The sequence below is a fragment of the Electrona antarctica genome (assembly GCF_951216825.1).
Source record: "Electrona antarctica genome assembly, chromosome: 13".
Classification (NCBI taxonomy): domain Eukaryota; kingdom Metazoa; phylum Chordata; class Actinopteri; order Myctophiformes; family Myctophidae; genus Electrona; species Electrona antarctica.
This window is the reverse complement of record NC_136794.1, coordinates 34920509-34943282: the sequence shown is the minus strand read 5'-3', so window position 1 is coordinate 34943282 and position 22774 is coordinate 34920509. Positions and strand designations below refer to the sequence as shown.

General features: G+C 44.2%; 1 protein-coding gene across 3 annotated transcripts in view; it reads left to right on the top strand.

Moving 5' to 3' along the window:
* tmeff2a (transmembrane protein with EGF-like and two follistatin-like domains 2a) overlaps nucleotides 1–22774 on the top strand; it is a 365596-nt gene that overhangs the window by 316248 nt on the left and 26574 nt on the right. The gene's annotated exons all lie outside the window — the stretch shown is intronic.

The following is a 22774-nucleotide window of genomic DNA, read 5'->3' as shown; positions in this document are numbered from 1 at the left end:
GGAGAAATCTAATTTGGTTTACAAAAGCCACTCTGAAAAGTACTTCAGAACTATACTGCCAAAAAAATAAGAATGTGACAGTGTACATGTCATACGACAAAATGTAATATGAAAGAATCACATGCCAGCAAAAGAAAAAATAAAGAAACATGGGGCTCTGTTGAGTTGAGAGCCCTCTTTGTTCACGGCGACTGTGGCTCAAGAGGTAGAGCAGGTCGTCCAATGATCCATGGGTCAGCGGTTAAAATCCCGGCTCCTCCTGGTTACATGTCGAAGTGTCCTTGGGCAAGACACTGAACCCCAAATTGCTCCCGATGTGCTGGTTGGTACCTTGCATGGCTTCCGCCGCAATCGGTGTGTGAATGTGTGTGAGAATGGGTGAATGTAAAGCACAATCTATGTAAAGCGCCTTGGATAAAGGCGCTATATAAATGCACCATTTACCATTTATTTCACAGGTCATAGGCCTACATGTCGTCTGTGTCGTGTGGAAACCTGAAATGTCCAAAACTGTTTAGTGTTCAAATTCACAAATAGCAGATCTACAAGCTCAAAACGTGTCGCTTCGCACCCCGTTTCCAACTCATGGATCTTGATGCTTTCGTGTGACGCTATAGTGTGATCAAGTAAGGCGTTCATTTACAGAAATGCATCAAATGTTCATATAGGTTTCTGCCCGATAACAACGATCAACAACAAAAATGACGTGAGGTCACAGTTCACTATTCCACAACACTGATAGCCAGAGTCTTTGAGTTTAAGACAGATCTGTATACACAACAGGTGTGTGCGTGCGTGTGTGCGTGCGTGTGTGCGCGCGTGCGTGCGTGCGTGCGTGCGTGCGTGCGTGCGTGCCTGCGTGCCTGCGTGCGTGCTACAGCCACACATAAAACATCAATGACAAACAAAAATACATTACAGAGGAAGACACAACATTACACAATTGCACACATGATGTGGATAATCTAACCTCACCCAGTTACTGCTGTTTCAGAGCCTCGTTCAACATCTTAGTTGATGCTGGTACAAACGATTTTTTAAATCTGATGTACTTCCACTTTGGTTCTTTGTATCTTCTCCCAGAGGGCAGAAGTACAAACTCGCCATTTAAAACATGGGTAACATCACTGACGATTTGTTGAGCCTGTTTTAATGTAGCCTGCTCATAAATGAAGGGCTAAGATGGCAGTGTCATCCGAGAATTTAATGATGTAATTGTTCGGGTTGCCACTTCTACACTCATTTGACACATGACCTTTGACACGATCTAAATGTCTCAATAGAAGAGTAGGGAGACAAAATATAACAATAAGTTATATTGCATTGACATACTCTACTATTCAGATTGGACAAAATGTAATTGTATTCATTAAAACTCATTCACTGCCAGAGTTAAGACATTGTCTAATGCTGCCCTTTGCAATCAATTTCTACTAACCTTTGGAGACCTGAATATTTTTCTCCACAACAATGCACCCACTGATTGTCTGAAAAGATGTAGTAGAGAAAAAATAAGTGCCATTGCGATGCTCCATTCCATAGTTATTAGCAGTTGAATGTGGCTTGTGTTCGCCAAAAAGCAACAGAAAGCACTGAAATGTATTTATTTATAAATCCTTTAAACCGCCATGATTCTTTTTTCTGGGTGTGTAAACTTCTTTAACACATTTTTTGGGGGGGAACCCCTTTTGGTGTTAGCATTATGTTATGCTTTAGCTATTGAAAAATAGCAGATCTACAAGCTCGTAGCGCGCCACCGAGTGGCGCGCTACGAGCTTGTAGGTCTGCTATTTTGGAAAAATCGAAGAACCACTGACATAGTAGCCTCGATACCCAGGCTTTCATTTCGTCTGCGTGAAAAATGAAAACTGACATAGAAACATAGCTTTTTCAGAAAACTGTCAGGATGTAGAAGACATTTTTAGAATCTGATCTCAGGTCAAAATGTGTTAAGTAAATTTTTGAATGCAGTACCTTTGCCTGTAGAAAAGTATGTGTACACTGTGGTATTACTACTTTTTATTAACTCAAAAATCTAATAGTTCTCCCACCACAGGTGGGTGCATGGTAATTATGTCCAAAAATAGCAGCTGTATCACCATAAGTCCAACATGTCCAGCCATATGTTGCAACAGAAAAGAAAAAGCGGCGACTACACCGTTTATTTATTTTTGTTTTCTACTCCATAGCCTTGTACTCTACCTCCTTCCTCTCAGCATGCTATACTTCATATAACAAGGTTGTTAAGAAACCGCCGTGTTTTCCGCTTAACCCCCGACACAGCGTGACTCATCGTGCTCCACTCATCTACGTGGCCCACACAAATTACTTTTCTCTCACCCGGGACATTCGACAGCGGTCGGGGTTCCGTATGTAAACATCTGACGAGTGTTTATTTACGAAGCTTGAAGACCGCCGTCTCGGGAGAGGCAGAGAGGAGGCCATTCCCCTGGCAGCAGAGAGGAGAGAGGCTGTGCGCGCACATGGGGCTTATTTTTCTACTGTTTTTTAAGGTGTTATTAGCCATGCAGATATATCATACATGGTGCTTTGGGAATCTAATGTGGATAAAGGTTTGTTTACATCAGAGGGAGAAACAAATGGCTGCAGGGACAGCGGGGGGGGGGGGGGGGGGGGGGGATGTGTGTGTGCTGGGGGTGGGGGTAAGGAATTTGAATAATTAGTGAAATTGGATTTGCACTAAACGTGCTACGTGACGAGCAAGTGGAGTTTGAGGGGATACCAAAGACTTTGTTTGGTGCTGATGTAAATGTGAAACGTACGTGTGTGTGTGTGTGTGTGTGTGTGTGTGCGTGTGTGTGTGTGTGTGTGTGTGTGTGTGTGTGTGTGTGTGTGTGTGTGTGTGTGTGTGTGTGTGTGTGTGTGTGTGTGTGTGTGTGTGACACTGAACCCTACATTTTGCCTCCAATGAGTCGGTCGATGCTAATTTAAGTTAAGTTGTCACCATTGGTGTGTGAATGTGGGAAGTGAGGACGCTGGTGTCGACTGTTCGCCGCTTCACCTCCCAATGTATTAATGAATGGACCATTGTAAAGCGCTGTGAACACTTGGAAAAGCGCTATAAAAATGCATGACATTCGGCGTGTGCATGATGCCGATGCGCCTAGCGAGCCGTGTGTCGGATCGGCACTTCAACGTCATGTGGTGAAGTCAGTCACTTATGAAATGTCTCTGTCATGCAGAATCTCCATACTTTCTGACGACAGCACTTGTGTGACAACAGCTGAACAAATCATAGAGTATATATGGAACCAGTAAGACGCCCTGAGGGCGAGAGGAATGCACGCATCCGCCTGGGTGACGGCAGACTGCTGGGCGAGGGGGGTCAGATCAACATATGGAATGAATTATGTACTGGACATATATGGAGTGTATGGAGTGGACATATATGGAGTGTGTCTTGAGTGTACATTGTTTGATGAGGTCAGATCAACAATAACATATATGGAATGACAGAACAGGTCAACTCCATATATGGAGATCCAAGGGTTTGAGGTTAGAGGTCAAATAGATGTACAGTAGAGTTGCTGACCAGATCTAGGTGATGATCCAGTCTTCTCCATGTATGGTTATCCAGGGTTCGATGAGGTCAGTGACAGTGTCGTGATCTTCATATATGGAGATTGCCATATATGGAGATTGCCATATATGGTGGTGTGACCATGTATGGATGCGTGATGTCATGAGGCGTGGCCATACTGTATAGGGAGACGTGATGTCACTCAACCACTGTTACAAAACCAAAAATATCTATGTGCTTACAGGCCTGGCAAGGCTCTGAGACTCACTGTGACTTACAGGAACAATTTCTGCTCATAATGGTGCATTATAGCACTGATTAGACTAGTTACTGTAAGATATGAATTGTTATTGTTTTCATCTTCTTTCTACAGAGCAGACGAGAATAAATGAATAATAAGCTTTGTTCAAATAACACTTTTCAAAAAGCCAATTGCCATGGGAGTTTTTTCTGGCAGCAATATCAAATTGAACACCGACAATAGAACAGACACTGAAAAAGTCAGACATTAATTAAGAACAGACAGAAGCAGCATCCAGAGCAGGTATTATTCAAAAATAAATCAGTCTCGCTATAACAATATTTTTAGAAATGACTTTGCATGCACCTCCGGCAACGATTCATTTTTAATTTAAAGACATCAAAGAATGATGAAAATGCAAACACTTTCTATACCTTTTTGTTCACATTGCACACTATTGGTAATACTTTACAGTGGTGGAAAGTGTCTAAATACATTCACTCAAGTACCATACTTAAGTAAACTACTTTTACTTTACTTTACAAATATTGTCTTATTCACGCCATTACGATAAGCTTCTCCAACCTATACTTACATCTTACTTGTATGTTCATCTGTAGTTCTTTCTACCATGGTATTGCTACTTTTACTTAAGTAAAAACTAAATATCTGAGTACTCGACCACCACTGGTCAAGACAAAGCTGTTTACACCCATATTTTGGGTGTAAAGGAATTTTCCAAACTTCCCACGTTAGTATAAGTCTAGAATAAGGCATACAGTAAGCTTTGGTCCCATGTAAGTCATGTGACAGATAAAAAAAGATTACTGAATAATGTGGGAAGTTTGGAGTATTTATTTAATTTCACCCCAAATATGGGTGTAAACAGCGTAGTGAATCGGATAAAAAAGAATTTGCAGTTGTTTATGAGGTTCAGAAGGGGTTGGCTTTGTCAACATTCAGATTGGTTGGTGTTGGGTATATAGGGCTCCATTTTCGTTTGATCTTTCTAAATACACTGTTTTGGGATTTAGCAGTGGGGAAGGGGTGTTCCCCCACTAAAGTTGGTATTTTGGTTACCTGCCTAAGTCCCTAAAACACCTCCGTTACCCGTTATATTATGCATAGGTGTGGTTTGGGCATTACAATAATTACACCAATCACCAGTCCACGTGCCATTGCCTTTAAGAGATCCCATATCCGTTGCCTGTTATGCCCAGTTCTATGCTTCATAGCCTTACGGTCTATAGACGCCTTATCAGACGACGTCACACTGATAAGAAACAGCATGCGCGCGCATAAAGGCAGCAGAAGAACACCACCTCTCATAAGATGCAATGGAAAAGTTCTAACTGCACTCGCGTGTAAAAAATGCCCCATCAAACTTTCAGATGCTGTTTTTCTCCCAGTGTGGAGGAAGAATGATTAGGATTTTTATTGTGATCTCTCGCCCTTGAAATATATAATCCTTGGTTTCTGTTGTGTAATAATAGCAATTCAAAACCACACCTCCAGTCGAACGGAACGGAAAACAACAGGTTTGGAGATCTGTTGGGAATTGATTACATGAAACAGTCACCCGTGCGCCCAGTCCCACTCCCAATGTTTGTAAACAAATAATTGGTCTATAGCCCATGGGAGAGTGATGTGCTGCTGCCTTGAAGTCTCACTTGTGATGCACCCTGGGATCAGATTAAACACCATTTGCTGTGCTATGGGGTGATCAAATGGAATCGCGCATGCCACACAATGCCTGGCACAAATAACTTATTTGACTATACAATTATATAAACACAATGGACACAAGGAAGTGGCAGGCACTCACTTCTGCTGATTATAGGAAAATTACAAAGAGATGCAATATGAATAAGGAGAGATGAGGCAGCCTGACTATAGTCTGTGCATGGACATCTCCATTGAGGCGCGCGCCGCTCTACCAAACTAATTTGGGGCTTACGGGTGCTTTGAAACTCCATTATCGCTTTCCCAAATGTATGTGACCAAAATAGCAATTTAGGGAAAAGCGTGCCCACACCTCTAGGCGCAAATACCGGTGTCGGCTAAATAGATAGCGGGTGACGCTGGACCAAAATACCATTAAGGGACAGAGTAAGCTCCTATACTTGTAATTTTCGGGCGACGGGTGCATTGCGGGCCACGTCGCGGGAAACAGCGGCGAAGAAATTGGAGCCCATACAGTATTCTGTAGGTGTTTTTGTTTCAAATGGGAGCTTATCATGTCAGACACACTGTCTTGGACATGGGCAAGTGGTGTCAGTGGCCAGGTCTGACTTTGAGTGTGAGGAAATGGCGCCGCGTTCCCCTTGAGACCAGTGCTGTTATAGTATAATCTTCAAGGGAATGGAAGTGACTTCATTTGTATGCATGGATAAAGCGTGGACCAGGCTATATGAATTATATGCAGCGGTGACTCTAGAAATTGCGCTTCTGATACCTTTCATTTTTCTTTGTTAAAAGTGTGTTGGGTGCAGGGCATGGAACGCACAAGCAGTTTATATTTGGCCAGAGACCAAGACACTCTCCTCTCCTCTCCTCTCCTCTCCTCTCCTCTCCTCTCCTCTCCTCTCCTCTCCTCTCCTCTCCTCTGTCCTCTCCTCATCATTTTAACAACTTTAATATGTTATACTTTTACCGACATTTTTAAGTAAAATCTTTGCTTCTGGGACGCACGCACGCACGCACGCACGCATGCACGCACGCACGCACGCATGCACGCACGCACGCACGCATTCCTCCCCTCCGGTGCTCTTGTCCTTGCTCTCGATGCATGATAGCTCTCACCTCAGGCGTGGCAGAGAGCACTCCCAAGTCGCCTCCTATACACGGAGGATTAGCCAATGAGCCGTTAGTGCTCGCTAGCTTCTAGCGACCCGCGGGACCCCCTCGCCCACACCACCCCCACCCCCAACCCTCCATCCCGGCTGTCCAAGGTTCCCTCTCCAAAAACTCATGTGTGTGAGATTGGCCCCCGCGGACTGGCTGGCTGCTGTGTGCAGGATTAGAGGTGGCATGGCGGTCGCCCTCCACGGGGCTGCTGGCTGGTACCTGCAGTTGCACAGAGGAGGGGAAGAGCCATGGGGCTGGAGGAGGGTTGGTTGGTTAATTTATTTATTTGTTTGTTTGTTTATTTATTATTTTTTGGGGGGCCATAGCTTTTCACGGTGGCACAAGAAAGGTGAGACAGGAAGGTCAGAAGCGAACACCGGTGGTTTGCCAAGATCGCCGCGGTGTGCTGCTCAAGGACAATAGGGGACAACGTGCCAGTGTTGATTTCCACAGCGATTTTTTGTTTTTTTTTAGTCATAGGGCCCTATCTAACCCTATCTAATCCCTAAACGTATTTGCCTTTTTTTTTACTATTTTAAAATTTACTATTTTAAAATTTACATTTTAAAATAGTTGAACTAGTTGAACTATATTTAAATGTTTTTAAATAGTAAAAAAAAAAAAAGGCGAATATGTTTAGGGATAATCTGCAAGATATAGCAGATAGTCTCTTGTCTCTGAATTCCTCCCTGGAAAATGTGCCTTCCAGCTATAATATAAGGCCTACTAGAGTGTAGCTCTTTTCCTGGATGGCTGCTTCTGGCTGCTGCTGGCTGCTTCTGGCTGCTGCTGCTGCTGAGTGTGAAAAAGCAGTATTTTAGCCTCCCATCAGCCCATCTGCTCACCAAGACAGACCCCCACCGATAAGACACTGAAGCTGGCCCCATGCCCGAGTGCAGCTGGCCCCGTGCCCGAGCGCTGGACATATAGTATTCACATCCCCCCTCCCAAGTAGTCAAGTCAAAGGGTAGATGCTCCTGGTCAAGTGATAGTTGCTCTGTTGGCAATCCCTGCTCGAGTTAACGTACTGGAGTACATTTTCATAAAATAACAGCAGTGAAATTAGCAGATTTTGTATGAGCTTGTAAATCTGCTATTATCACTGTATTTGAAGTGGTTAAGATAGGCTATTATTAGAATTTCGATTGAAAATAACTCTTTACTAAATAGCAGGAGAGACGGGGAGACTCCTGTTACTTTTTCTTTTTGTATAATTTTTATCCCACGATTTTGTAACCCAGTTTTTTTCACCCAGTGCCAATTATCTAATGTAATCCTGGGCGCTACACTTCCTCTGCCAAACTGGGGGGGCAGCGGACTGACCTCATGCCTCCGAACAGTTCCTCCATCAGGTGCCCCGGCTGGCCAGGGGGAGGTAGTTTTAGAGACCAGGATTACTGCATGTTTTTGTGAGGGTACCTACCCTAGGGGACACGGGGAGAACATGCAAACTCCACACAGAAAGGCCCTTTCGCCAACCCCACCTCGGGTATGGGCGCTGATGACTGAGACTCCTGTTACTGAACACACAAAAAAAGGAATAATCAAGTAAAGTACAGATAATAAAATAACGTGTTCAAGTAGGCCTACAGTAAAGTAAATGTACTTTATTTACTGTTCATGGTTGAAGTTAATTAGCCTCATGCCCGAGTCACTGGACGAGCAAGGTCCTGCACACCGACCATATAAACATGTCACCCAACCGAACAGGGCCATATTGGTTTGCGAGAGGTTGCTTTTAATTTGTTAATGAGCGGGTCTGACCTTGAGGGTTTTAGACATTTCGGTTGGATCAGGACGGCATGTAGCAAATGCCAGCCAGCCAAGACTGGAGTGTCCGCACGTAGAATTTCTAAGTATGTCTAGTAGGCTATTGTGTACATATAGAGGCCAAATTCATATCACGCACGCACGCACGCACGCACGCACGCACGCACGCACGCACGCACGCACGCACGCACGCATGCACGCACGCACGCACGCACGCATGCACGCACGCACGCACACCATCACCACCGCACGCACCATCTACTCTCTCTCTCTTTTCTCGGGCAGAGATTGTCAGGTGTAAATGTGACCCCAGGGCTCACCTCAGGATATGTTTATGACAGGCCCTCTGAGGCCCCTGGGCTCTGGGCTGCATGGGGGCCCCTGGGATGGGATATCCTCCACAAGAAGAGCACATGCACCACCACACTGCTCCAAGAGAGAGAGAGAGAGAGAGAGAGAGAGAGAGAGAGAGATAGAGAGGACGAGTGGATGTTTGTTTGTTGTTCCCTATAGCTGTGGAGGTATAGTGATACCACAATGTAGAAATGATCTACTACATTGACGAGTCCTGTATTCAAAAGTAATAGTAATAACAGTTTAATATTGACTAATAGAAAAATGCCATGACATTTTCTGTACATTGTTTTTTTTCAATATTAAAGGTTGACTGTGTGTGTTTTGACAAGCAGGGTATAGGCGTGTTGGTAAACACACTGTGTTGTAAAACATACTCTCAGATAAGCTCTAAGTTGCGTAATGTTTCTAAGATGAAAGAAGATTCATTTCAGAATCAATAATAACCTCCAGGTTATTTACTGTGGTGTTACTTCCTACAGTCAGGTTACCGCATCTATGTATTATTGATTCTCTCTGCTCACTAGAACCACTTATGAGAACTTCTGTCTTATCTTCATTTAGCTTGAGAAAGTTCTCACTCATCTAGCATATAAAGTCAGGGTGCAATGGCTTTTTGAGTCATTTTATTTTGATTTTCAGTCTAGAACGGAAACCTGTGTGTTTCTGAACCAATCAGAGTGTAGCATCCATTCAGGCTATGGGACGTTAGTATCCGATGCTACATCCGCGTAGAGTTTGTTTGTTTACAACAAGTGTGTGACAGACGGCCAGTTCAGTATGTTTGCTACTACGTACGTGGCTTATTTCTAACGTATAATGTTTTCAGATACAAATTGTAGCGTGCTGATGATTAAAATGAGTAATACACATGAGATTTAAAAAAATGAGTAGTTCTGTAATCAAAATCAACTGTGTTTGGAGAAACGTGCAGCAATGAGAATCAAACTGGTGAATGAAAGATTCTTTGGGCAGCGTTACCGTGTCATCACGCAGTTCGTTTTAGTTCAAAGGAAGTGATTCAGATTTGATTAGTTATGGACTTTTGATATAAAAATACACAAATGTAAATTTCCCCATTGTTTTGGCATCTAATTTGTTATGTACCGTACATGTATATGCCCATATGATGACCACGGATATGCTCTGTAAAAAACATATTTTTCAATTTGGTAAATTTTTAATGCTGGTCAACCTGTCTGGCTCTCTTTGATGCATTGCTTGATTAGAGATAACTAAGGAGAACAGAACAAGTTTGATACTTTAATGCCTTTAACCCATTTAGGCCCGACGTTGACATTTATAAAATGGATTTGCGTCACATTTTCCAGATTTTTTCAAAAATAGCAGACCTACAAGCTCGTAGCACGCCACTCGGTGGCGCGCTATGAGCTTGTAGATCTGCTATTTTTCAATAGCTAAATTATAACAAAGTTTTAAAACACCAAAAGGGGTTCCCGCCCAAATTGGGTTAAAGTTCAGAGGGATCAATAAACGACCGCCGTTCTGCTAATTATTTGGGGGCCAACTTATCAATATCCTCGTGGCCAACTAGCCACGGCCCACTGGTTGGGAATCGCTACTCGGAATATAGAGTGATTTAAGACTTATTTTCACACAACAACACAAAAAAATCACTTACAAGTGCCTTTTAAGTTAACTCAGAGTGGCTGGCCCAGTAATCCGCTTCCCATACGCCCACGGGCCCGCGGCTGCACCCAGGTATCTACAGCGTCGCTGGTAACCCGCGTTGTGGGAGATTTCACGAACAAGCATCCTAACTGGGTCAAAGCCTTTCAGGATGGATTAAAAAAGGTGGAATTATGGCTTTAAAACTTCATCTTTCCCCAGCTTTGCAGAGGATTATGACTGAGCTCCCCTCCACTCTCTCCCCCAAATCCTCACACGGCTGTACTTTCTGGCCTGGGCTGCTGATTGGGTTGGCCTGTGGGATGATGGATTGATGGATGTACACGGTGAAACTCCTCGTGTTAACACCTTGAATGCCCGGATTGGAACCAGTAAATCAGTGTGCCCAGTGATTTGCAGCTTCAGAGCCCATTTCAAGGTGACACAGACGCCATCTTGGATAGCATAAATAGCATAGCATTTTTCCAAAACAGCCCCTGGAGGATCGCCGACTACGCGAGGTATGGTTACTTCTAACGCGGCAAACGACGGGACCGCAATGGCCCGTCAATAACACTATCTTTGGTTAGAATTGGAATCCTTGATTTGATTCATTAGATTTTTCATCCCATCCATTAAAATGGAGGGTGAACACTTTGGATGGACGCCCAACCGGAAATGACATAGAATGTTGCCCAATAGACGCTCCCAGGCTGTAGAGAGGTGCGCTCTGTTATGAAACGAGTAATGTTCCGTCTTTTGATGAATCTCCGTCCTGGGCATCTGACGTACTTAATTAATAAGGCGGAGATCTCCGTCTCAGGCTTTCTAAAGGAACCCTTCAGAGCAGTCGTTCCCAAACTTTTTAGTAGGTATGTCCCGATCACTCATTCTGCTCCCGATCCTATTCTGATCATTTGATTTTGAGAACTATCTACCGATACAGATGTTTCTCGATCCGATATTAATAATTTAACACATATGCCATATCACAATAGTACAATGTCCAAATTCACAGACAATATCCAGTCTAACATCATGATTTAGATATAATATTGATACTAGGGATGTCCCGATCCCATTTTTTGCTCCCGATCCGAACGTGGCCCTGATTTCCGATAACGTGATCGGATATCGGGACAACCCTACTTTTTAGCCTGTGACGCAAAAGAGAAACTTGATGTCTCCCTGGGACCCAAACTCGTGACAATAGCAGATCTGCAAGCTACTAAAACATTTGTTTTCTAATTTATACAATTTATTTGATTTGTCTTTTATTTCTTCATGAAATCTTTGAATTTGTTTTTAAATCATGAAATAATCTTGCGTTTTTGGGGAAGCTACACTTTTACTGCGTAGCTTTATACACTGTACAAACACGTGCGCACACATGCACGCACGGCGCACACGCACAGCACGCATGCACACACATGCATGCGCGCACACACACACACGCGCACGCTAGCACTTACAAAAGGCGAATGGGTACAGACAGGCATGTTTCCCACTCTCTAAACCCCCTGATGGGATCTCCTGTAGCGCTAACATACCAACCCCCCACCCCCGTTCCCCCCACCCCGTCCCCCCGTTCCCCTTTGTCTGCTAATCCGGAGACACAGACGGCTAATGACTGAAATGATTATACCCCACACACAGAAACACACACACACACACACACACACACACACACACACACACACACACACACACACACCCTGGCCTCTCTCACATCACAGAGCGGTATCGATCGACGCTTGGACCACACACACACACACACACACACACACACACACACACACACACACACAAGCGCTCGCACAAACATCTATCTATCTATCTATCTATCTATCTATCTATCTATCTATCTATCTATCTATCTCTCTCTCTCTCTCTCTCTCTCTCTCTCTCTCTCTCTCTCTCTCTCTCTCTCTCTCTCTCTCTCTCTCTCTCTCTCTCTCTCTCTCTCTCTCTCTCTCTCTCTCTCTCCAGTATTTATCTCATCTTCTTCTAGAGGTGAATGACGCTGGGGTAAACACAGGACAAAACATACACGCAGGTGCACGTGCTTTCATGAGAGAGAGAGCGAGAGAGAGAGAGATGTAGGGCATCTCCAGCAGCTATAAAACAGATGATGAATGAAGCCCACACACACACCACTGGAAAACAGAGCAGCACTGCTGTGACCTTGGTTACACACACACACACACACACACACACACACACACACACACACACACACACACACACACACACACACACACACACACACACACACATGGTGTCACTCACTGAGACTACAGTCTCAGTGTAAAAAGCATACTATGAGTATCATGTGGATGTGTAATAAATCCATCACGTAAATCCACCCCTTTATGTCAAAGGTCATGTCTCACTTACACACAGGATCTGACACAAATTTAATTTGTGTCAGATCCTGAGCAAGCAGGCATGGCTCTATTAGTTCAATGGTAAACATTTCAGTAGGAAACCAAGTTCAAATCCAAGAGGAAAGTTACATAGTTCTGATAAACACTTTTGGTGCAACTTAGACACATCATCAGTGATGTATAATGGGTTCACTGGTGATGTTTCAGGTCTCGCAACATCAGACACCCTCGCCCAGGCGACCGAGCCATTGTTGATCAGGCCCCTTTGTATCGTCGGTGTAGTGATATCTTGATGGCTCTTCTGATGTGCATAGTCTCTTCTTGTTGTCAGCATAGGCCACATGACGGTGATGTTCTGAATGGCTGACAACAGGATGTGTGGAGGGTCTGGGCACTGTGGGGTGGCTCCGGGCTGGGCTCCAAGCTCCTGCATATCCCCAGGTATACTGGACCTGTGCGTTGCACCACCTGCTTTCCTGTTTAACATTTAATTTGGCATGCTGGATCTTCAGGACACATGCTGCCTGGTTCTTTCAGACTTTGCCACATGTACAGACTTCACTCAGCAGGGTTTTCTGCTTGTTGCTTAGTATGAGGTTATTGAGGTATAAAGTACAGCAGCCTTGTGTTCCTAAAACAGAAAGATTGGGTATTGGGTAAGACTGACGTTATGTATCTTTCAGGACCTTTCACTGCTTTGTCTCAACCATTACTATATGGCTCTGGTCACAGCCACCGCGGTGGATATTTTGACATTCCGTTTTATTTTATTTTTTTATGTTGCCACCACTGTTGGAGCAGCCATAAACTACACAGGTTCATCCCGATGTTCTGGGCATCTTTGTAATGTTAGTGTTAGTAAAAAGCAGGTAAAAGAGTAACGTTTGAGGCAGACTAACATCAGTCACTTTTCCATTCACTGTAGTAGAAGAGGTGCGGGTTTAAACCGCAGATATGTCGTCTCCGCCTACAGGAAATACGTTGCCTGCGACCATGAGACCCGTTTCTGAATCGGTCTATAGGCTCTGCATGCTATATCCCCTACTTCCCTGGTGAGTCCTTGATTGACAGTCTGGGCTTCACCCAGGTTCAGCTGTGAGCTGTTGGCCTAACGACTTCAACAAGTCTGACTATTTAAGACTGTCAGTGTTTGTGCTGGATCATCATCATGTTGTATGTTTCTGGGTCCTGTTTATTCACCCTGTGAGTTGTACCATGTTTTATGTTTTGTTTTAAGTTAAGTAAAGTAATCGTCATACTGTCCTCCTGGGTCTCCTGACTTTACTTTGATATTAGTTCTGCATTTTGGTTCCAAAACGCATTCCGGAGTCCTGAGAGGGGCGCCCGCCCCTCACGGGAGCTGCAGCTTTGGTTCCTGGCCCTCGCTGCCCCGATTACTGTCTTTAAGCTGCTTTAAACATGTTTGGCCCCCAATGCGGCCATCTTTAGCTTTTTGGAAGTTTATTATTTTGCCAGCTCGTAGAAGTGTGTTGCTTGTGTTGCCTTTAAAAAGTTATGTAGGGTTGTTTTGTTGGGGACGGGACGGGGGATGGGGGACTTTTGTTTGGCATTGTGTGTATACATCCTAATGCCTGCCAAGCACTTTGACGCTATATAATCATTTATATTAAAGTCATTACGGTGGCATCGTTGACGCTTGATATTTTATCATTCGGCTCGTTTGAACGGGCGCCCTTGGCTCTCGCCGTTATGAGAGTTTGGGGGCCGAGTTTGGGGGCCGCTTCTCCCTCAATGGACTTGGAGGTGACAAACAGCTTTGGGGTAAAAAAAAAAAAGAAATCCCCCCTGACACACGCACGCATGCACGCACGCACGCACGCACACACCACCACACGCAAAAAAAAGAAGACAAGAAATTGAATCTTGGCTTCAGTCAGCCGTGTCGTTTGTCATCTTCTTCAATATCGACGTCAATTATGTTTATGGATCATTTCGAAATCCCCGAGCCGCGCGCCTCCTCCTCGCCGCCGTCAGATTGGCCACTCGGGGGCGGCAGCCGCGCCCGTTGATGATGTCACTTTGACGGATCGCTTTCATTTTAATTGTCAGCCGCTGTCTTCCTTCTAATGGCGGTCCCTCCCCTGACAGATTACAGATTTCTGTGTATTGGTTACAATATCTTCGCTGTCGGGCAGAGAGCTCTTATGTCCATATTTTTATTTTTTTTGTAAACCCATTCAGGATGGGAACCCCTTTTGGTGTTTTAAGCATTATGTTACACTTTAGCTATTGGAAAATAGCAGATCTACAAGCTCATATTGCAAATCTTTGAATTCTGGTTGGGTCACTGGAACAACATATTTTCAGATGGGGGTCCGCGGCCAAATACAGATAATTCTGGGGGTCCTTGACATGAAAAAGGTTGAGCACCACTGACACATAGAAACATAGGTTTTTCAGGTTTTGTTTTAGAATCGGCCTCTGGTCTAAATGGGTTAACACCATACTTAAGGAGTAGGCAACCTTAGGGCCAAACCACACCAATACAACAAACAGTTGTGAGTAGTTGCATGCAACCATTAACCCCAATGGCAGTTGCAAGGAGTTGCACTGGTGTGACATTAGGGACTTTAAGCAACGACTGTTTCAGGACGGCGACGCTATGCGGAAGTACGGCGGCTATGCGGAAGTACGGCGGCTATGACGCCGTCGCCGTAGCTGTCAAAATCGTTAAGCAAACAGCCGTCGGCGACGGCGACATTGGTTCCTATAGTGACGCGTCTATGCAGCATGTGTCAAACATAAACACTTTTTTTTTACACACCCTGTCGCGCGTCAGCTAACTTGCCGATATTGCTTAATTCTTACATGCACTGGACATGATCAGCAGTGGAAAGAGGAAGGTGTTGGAGCAATCTGTGTTATTCTAAAACCGTTTTAATAAACATGGTTAATATGACATATGGTATTAGTGTTATTTCTTCATTCAGAGCATGCCAACACATTACACAGCATAAGAGAGGTGATGGAGCAATCGGTGTAAATGTATGACAGCTATAATTTCAATAAACATGGTTATGACATGGCATTGTAGACACTACGTGTAAGTGTAGGTTCTCCCTTAGTAGAAAGGGCTGCGACGGAGAGCAGGTTTATGTATCGAGCACTGATCCATTTCCGGTCGCCGTAGCCGACTGCCGTATCCGACTGCCGTATCCGTCGTTGCTTAAAGTCGCTATTTCCTAAAAACAGTTGTATTGCAAGGAGTTGCATTGGTGTAGTCCGGGCCTTAGGCATGGGTGCCAACACAATTTGCACAGAGGAGGGTAATCACTGGTACACTGGCATCATATCAGTGTGTTTTTGGTTTAAAATAAATACATTTAAACAATGTAAATTAAGTCCCTCACGGCTGTATGCAAACTGGATCCACATCCATTCAAACTCTGAACTCTGGTATAGTACAGTATAGTCTGGGAGAGAGATGAGGTTATTGTTCCGAGTCTTATTATCTAATGATCATTACAATGTCCCGATGTAAATATTTCTAAAGAAATATCTTTAAAAGGAAATAAAAACATAGCGTTTCATGTCCAAAAAGTTGCTGACTATACGCTCCCTATACTTACTACATGCTACAGCGTCAAACACATTTAAAGAGCTTGTCGATCTGCTACTTTTGCTGCTCCTGAATTTGAATCCTGAGAAGTTACAAACCGTTTTGGACATATGAGGTTTCCCCCCGACAGAGGCGATATGATGTTACACCCGTCCGGCACCACAGTTGGCGTATCTACCCCCCCCCCCCCCCCCAGGATATGGTACGCCGGGCCGTTTGGGATGGTGTTTATTGCTTCCTGGATCACCTTTCATGGGAATCGCGTGTCTGTTTTACTGGAAGCATAACACGACTGTTGAGACACAGATCCGTCACACCTGCCAATAGCATGCGATCATCGCTGTGGTCTGGAAACCTTGTATCTCTGAAACATTATACGTTACTTCTCGGGGTGGGGTGATATGACATTTCTGGCCGATATCGATGTAATTGTTGTTGGGGCCTATAACCGATGTAAATATTATATCATTCTGTATTTAAAAAAACTCTGCTGTCCACCAAACGAAATGTACATGTCATGGCAATAAAGGCTTCTGATTCTGATTCTGAATAATAATTGTGTTCATTCTGGAAAAGGCATACTATAAACACTGAGCAACACCTCATAATCATTATTCTATTATTCCACAGTTATAGACATGTTGGCCCATAAATGGTGCATTTATATAGCGCCTTTATCCAAGGCGCTTTACATAGATTACATTCACCCATTCACACACATTCATACACCGATGGCGGTGGAAACCATGCAAGGCACCAACCAGCACATCTGGAGCAATTAGGGGTTCAGTGTCTTGCTCAAGGACACTTCAACACTAACTCTGGGGGAGCCCGGGTTCGAACTGGCAACCTTGCGGTTACCATCCAGCCACTCTACCCCTGAGCTACTGCCGGGCCCATATCCCGACATGAACAGCTTGAATGTAGTATTTTTATTTAAAACTGTTTTAGAAAGCTTTAGAAAGCTTCCCTCATAAAACACTGATAGAATCTGCAGCCTTCATCATCACAAAAGGCTTTGTTTATTGACCTTTTATGACACTTTGTGTCAGTTCCTGTGTCTAGGTTGGACATGACCTTTGACACGATCAAAATGTCTCATTGACTCCGTGCTTCCCAAAACGTTTTAGACCCAATAGCTGATCTACAAACTCAAAACGTGTCGCTCCATGCCCCGCGTTGTGGGCTTGGCTAATTTCATTACTTCTCAATTTATCTTTTATGGAATTTCTCACATATTTTTTAAATCTATTCTGAATCTTTGAATGTACAGTATGAAAAGAATAGGAGACCCATAAAAATCACTGTTTGGGAAACAGCTCCACTAACACTCACAGGTGCGCCGTGGCTAATGTGGCCATCAGTGGTTGATTGACTGCGGGCCTCCTGTCACAGCATGGCACGACCCAATCACTTAGGTCCTCTTATGACAGCGTGGCACGACCCAATCAAGAGAGGACATGTGCTCTCAGTCTGAAATGAGACCTGCCGCAGAATACTGATGACATGATTGAGACGGGCGCGCACGTCCCATATCGACACAACCCCCCCCCCCCCCCCGGAACCCACATGGCACAAGCTGACTAAATTAGCCATTTCAACCCCGTCGTAAAAACAGATTGAGTGCCGTGATTTGTATCCCCTCTAACACATAATCATCATACTATGATTATACTATAGAATATTATTTTTCAAAAATGTGTACAGAAAGTGTTAAAATTATGTTTTTATGTGGCCACACCCACCAGTTCATTAAGTAGGCCTATACCTGCTTTTCGTAGAGATGAAGAAAATGCCAGCACTCATTGTATGTCCTTTTACATGATTTTATTTACCTCTGAGACTGAAAAACGGACGCGTTTCGGCCTGTATGGCCTTCCTCAGCGTTTGTCACTTCAGTCACTTTTCCATTCACTGTAGTAGAAGAGGTGCAGGTTTAAACCGCAGATATGTTGTCTCCGCCTACAGAAATACGTTGCCTGCGACCATGACACCCGTTTCTGAATCAGTCTATAGGCTCTGCATGCTATATCATGCGTTTGACAAACGCTGAGGAAGGCCATACAGGCCGAAACGCGTCCGTTTTCCAGTCTCAGAGGTAAATAAAATCATGTAAAAGGACATACAATGAGTGCTGGCATTTTCTTCATCTCTACTTATATCTTCGAGCCTTGCACCTATAAGGATTTTGTTTGAACCTGGAGTGCTGCGGGTTGTCTGCTACGGCAGTACTATTCTCTCAACTATACCTGCTTTTCACCTTAGCACCACCCACCTGAACTGAAGCCTCGCTCACATCTGTTGTTGTATGATAATGGGGGGAGGGCAGAGGAGGCGATGATGCCAATAGAGTGGTGGTATTTTCGATTGGGCCTTTTGACTCAAAGGCTTTCAGCTTTCAGGAAGAAACCAAAAATACACAGGGAAGACATATTTGAATATTATAACCACACCTGGTGGTGTATCAGAGTAATGTTAACTCCATAGACATATACAAAACAGAACATATACAAAAATCACAGCACTCCATCTTTAAGTATACGTATACTAAACCTGTGTATGTTCTTCCAGCACTGGGAAACAACTCTGCAGTGTTTTCCATGGCAGTCGTTGGGAAATGAAAGAAATGACACGCGGGAACAGAATGGCTGAACCCGGCTTTAATTCAGTACAACCTGGCGTCTCGCTGTTGAAACAAAGCTCTAAAAACTCTGTTGTGAGCGGAGGAACACAACCCCAAATAATTGAACTGTCAGTCGTGCTCCATTGATCCCACATCTAGGACCCTTTCGCCACCACCACACTTTTCACTGCTTCCTGGTTGTCCGTCGCCACTCTCGGCAGTGGATACGAATGGAACGGAGTGCTGTTTGAGTGTTGTTTTCATTAACACCTTCACCTGACGTTTTTTTTTTGCCATGTTGAGTCCCACTGCTTTTGCACACGAGTGGGAAAACTGCCTCACACCGCAACGTCTGTCTGTCTGTCTGTCTGTCTGTCTGTCTGTCTGTCTGTCTGTCTGTCTGTCTGTCTGTCTGTCTGTCTGTCTGTCTCGCACAGAGAGTCTAACAGTGAGTCTTACTGTTCTTACTGTATAACAGAGGCAGAATAAACTGTATTGAGATTTGACACTTAAGCCCTCTAGTCTTAGATAAAAGAAACAGATTTGAGTCACAGCTGTAGGCTACTCGGTTCGCTCCTTCTTCTCTCTACATCAAATCTCTTCATCCAACAATAGCAGATATCTCACAAGCTCAAAATACGTTACGACATGGCGTGTTTTGAACTTTGAATAGGCAAGAGGGAATGGATTCTTTTCAGATGTTCTCAAAACAAGTCAAAATCATGGACGTGCATTTATTATTGTTGTTAGTTTACTGAAATAATATCACCCTCTCTCTACCAGTCTCACCCCAGTGTTTTCCTCTGTAACAGTTTTAATTTCAAGGACCCAGTTTGGTATGCAATATTGCATTATAACAGACCCCCATAACTCTGAGAGTATGTGGAACCAAATGGACCCATAAGGGTCCATTTGGTTCCATGTGTACATGGAACCAAGCATCCCTTTCCTAACTCCCCGAACCAACTGCTCTACAAAATAAAATAAAACTCGCTAATATATAAGCATATAAGCATGACTGCACGAACACGAGGTGCGAACGATTCGACCGCCAAGTTGTCTCGGAGGAGAGAGAACATGCGGCGCTTCACACCTTGTTGCGTTTGAAGGGGTGCGACCCCACCCACCCACCACTCTCCTTAAGCTACAGGGAAGCGTGTCCATGAATACTGAGTGTGTACAGTGTTAACGCCTGACTGGGTGCCGTCAGCCCGCCGGAGCCACGCAGGCCAGACGGGCGACGAAGGTGCTGCTCGCCGCTTCACTGCCAAGGCGTGGCTGTGGTCCAAGAACACACCGCTTCACTGCCGCGGTGTGGCTGTGGTCCAAGAACGCCTGTGGCCTGCAGAATACTTCCACACATTTTCGTTACTTAAGGATTTGTCTAATGTAATCGTGGGCGCTACACTCCCTCTGCCACCCTGTGGAGAACAACCGACTGTATGTATATATATACATACAGTACATATATATATATATATATATATATATAATATTACAGTACAGTACCTCAAGTTGCCATATTGCAATATCTTTTATGGAATATTTTACATTGGGTAAAATATACCTGTGTTTAGTGATGGTGTGACAAAATGTATGCTTAGTGTTCTAGGGTTTATACAAATGTACACTAGCGACTAAAGCCCTAGTTTCATCTCGGGTGGAAACCTCATTATGTCGAAAACTGTTACTTTTCAGGATTAAAATTCAAAAATGGAAATTCAGTAAAGTACCATTGGGTTCGGGGACGTGAGGGGGGTACGGACACATTTGGCTAGTCAGAACTTAAGCCCACGAGTAAATCGAGGCTAAACCTGCCTGGTGGGACACACACACAGCAGTTAGCTAGAAAATAAAAGAAGAATACAGTACAGTACAGTTACCAACTTTGACCTAAAAAGACAAAGAAACGTAAAACACAGGTCCAAAGCAAAAAGAAATAGAGCAAAAAAAGCCCACTTGAGCCACCGGGAAATTAGCGTGGAATCAGGTTAATCCTCTTCACAAGGACTCCACCACCGCTCATTCGCCGCGTCGCGAGGGAACCGTCCAAATAACAAAAGAAAAGTTGCAAGAGAGGGCAGAAAAAGTAGCAAGGCGGCATGCGTGCACACAGGGGAGCAACAAGCAGTAAGGATACAACAATACTGTGTTACGTAAGTCAAAAGCATGAGTTCAACATTGTATTGCTATTCTTTTGAATAGCCAAAGCATACATTTGGGCTTAATTTGGTTAATTATGTTTAGAAATAATAATCGAAATGCACAAAGTAACGTTTGCCTCTGAGATGTACGTAGTTTGAGCAGTAAATACTCAAATAAAGCAAGAAAATAAAGTAACAGTACTTGAGTAATATACTTACCGCTGTCTGCCACTGGCAAGTAGAAGCGCTGTGTGTGTGTGTGTGTGTGTGTGTGTGTGTGTGTGTGTGTGCTCGTGTGTATGTGTGTGTGTGTGTGTGTGTGTGTGTGTGTGTGTGTGTGTGTGTGTGTGTGTGTGTGTGTGTGTGTGCTTAAAGACGCGATGCGGGGGGAAGTGAGGTAGACTTCCACCTCCTCTTCCTCCTCTCTACTTCCCAGGTTGTTGTCCTCGTGGGTCCTCCGCTCTCTCTCATTCTCTCTCTCTCCACTGCCAGGTTAAAAATAGAGGCGCTCCAAACAGAGAAGAGGAGGGGCTGCCGAGGGGGACGGCAGGGGAGAGAAGATTCATCACAAAGAGAGAGGGGGGGGGGGGGGATTGAGATCAGAGGGATTGTATTTACCACCATCCCACACATAAGCACACATTTGTATCACTGTACTTGTGAGCGTAACAACAGGAAGAGTGGTCCAAAATATTGGTCCAAAATGTAAAAATAAAATATAGCTGCATGCAGCGCTAAGACGGAACCAAGCAATAAGCCCTTTTAGGATGCTCAACAGTAGGCATGCCACGGTATGAGATTTTACAGTACGGTACGGTGCCGGTATTGAAAACCTATACCTCGGTATTCCACGGTATTTATATTAAAAAAATAATAATAAAAAAAGATTGCCCCCCCCCCCCCCCCCCCACCTATGTCTAGTGACTACCCCCACCTCCTTATAAGCCCTTCTTTGTTCCCCAACCTGTAGGCCTACATATCTTATTTATTTTTCCCTTTTTATGATCATTTGAATTTTGTTATTTGTCATGTGACTTGTCATGATTATGAATTGATTACCCAGGACCGAATGGAAACAAGACTGCAAGGACTTTTTTCAGTGATCCCTTTGGACATTGACTGTACCCTATACTGATTACATTTCTGCCAATAAAGTATTCAATCATTGAATCAATAGCTATTCACCACTGTATTTCACTGTACTATGGCTCCCCCTAATGGCCGTTTTGTACCCTGCACGCTGTAATGCAATCTGCGCATGCTCGCAACTGCGTGCCTCTGTGTTGTTGACACTTGACAGTTCACACTTTTAGTTTAGTACATGTGGAAATATGGAATATACAATTGGATCTGGGTGTCTTTCAGCAACACTAACTCAAAGGTAGGAAGCAACTTTTCAATCTACTGCAGCTGTGTGGTGAAAATAAACGTTTTGCCTTAGTCTGGGAGTGGAGTTGCACTGCATGCGCAGCATGCGCCGCCCACCAACGCTGTATTAAAATACCGTAAACTCGGAAATCTCACGGTATCAACACCGTGGCTGTTCCTGTCGCGGTATTACCGAAATTCGGTAAACCGCGGCATGCCTACTCAACAGTGCCACTGTAGGTCACCCAGCGGTATTGCAGTTGTTCGTAGACAGACAGACAGACAGACAG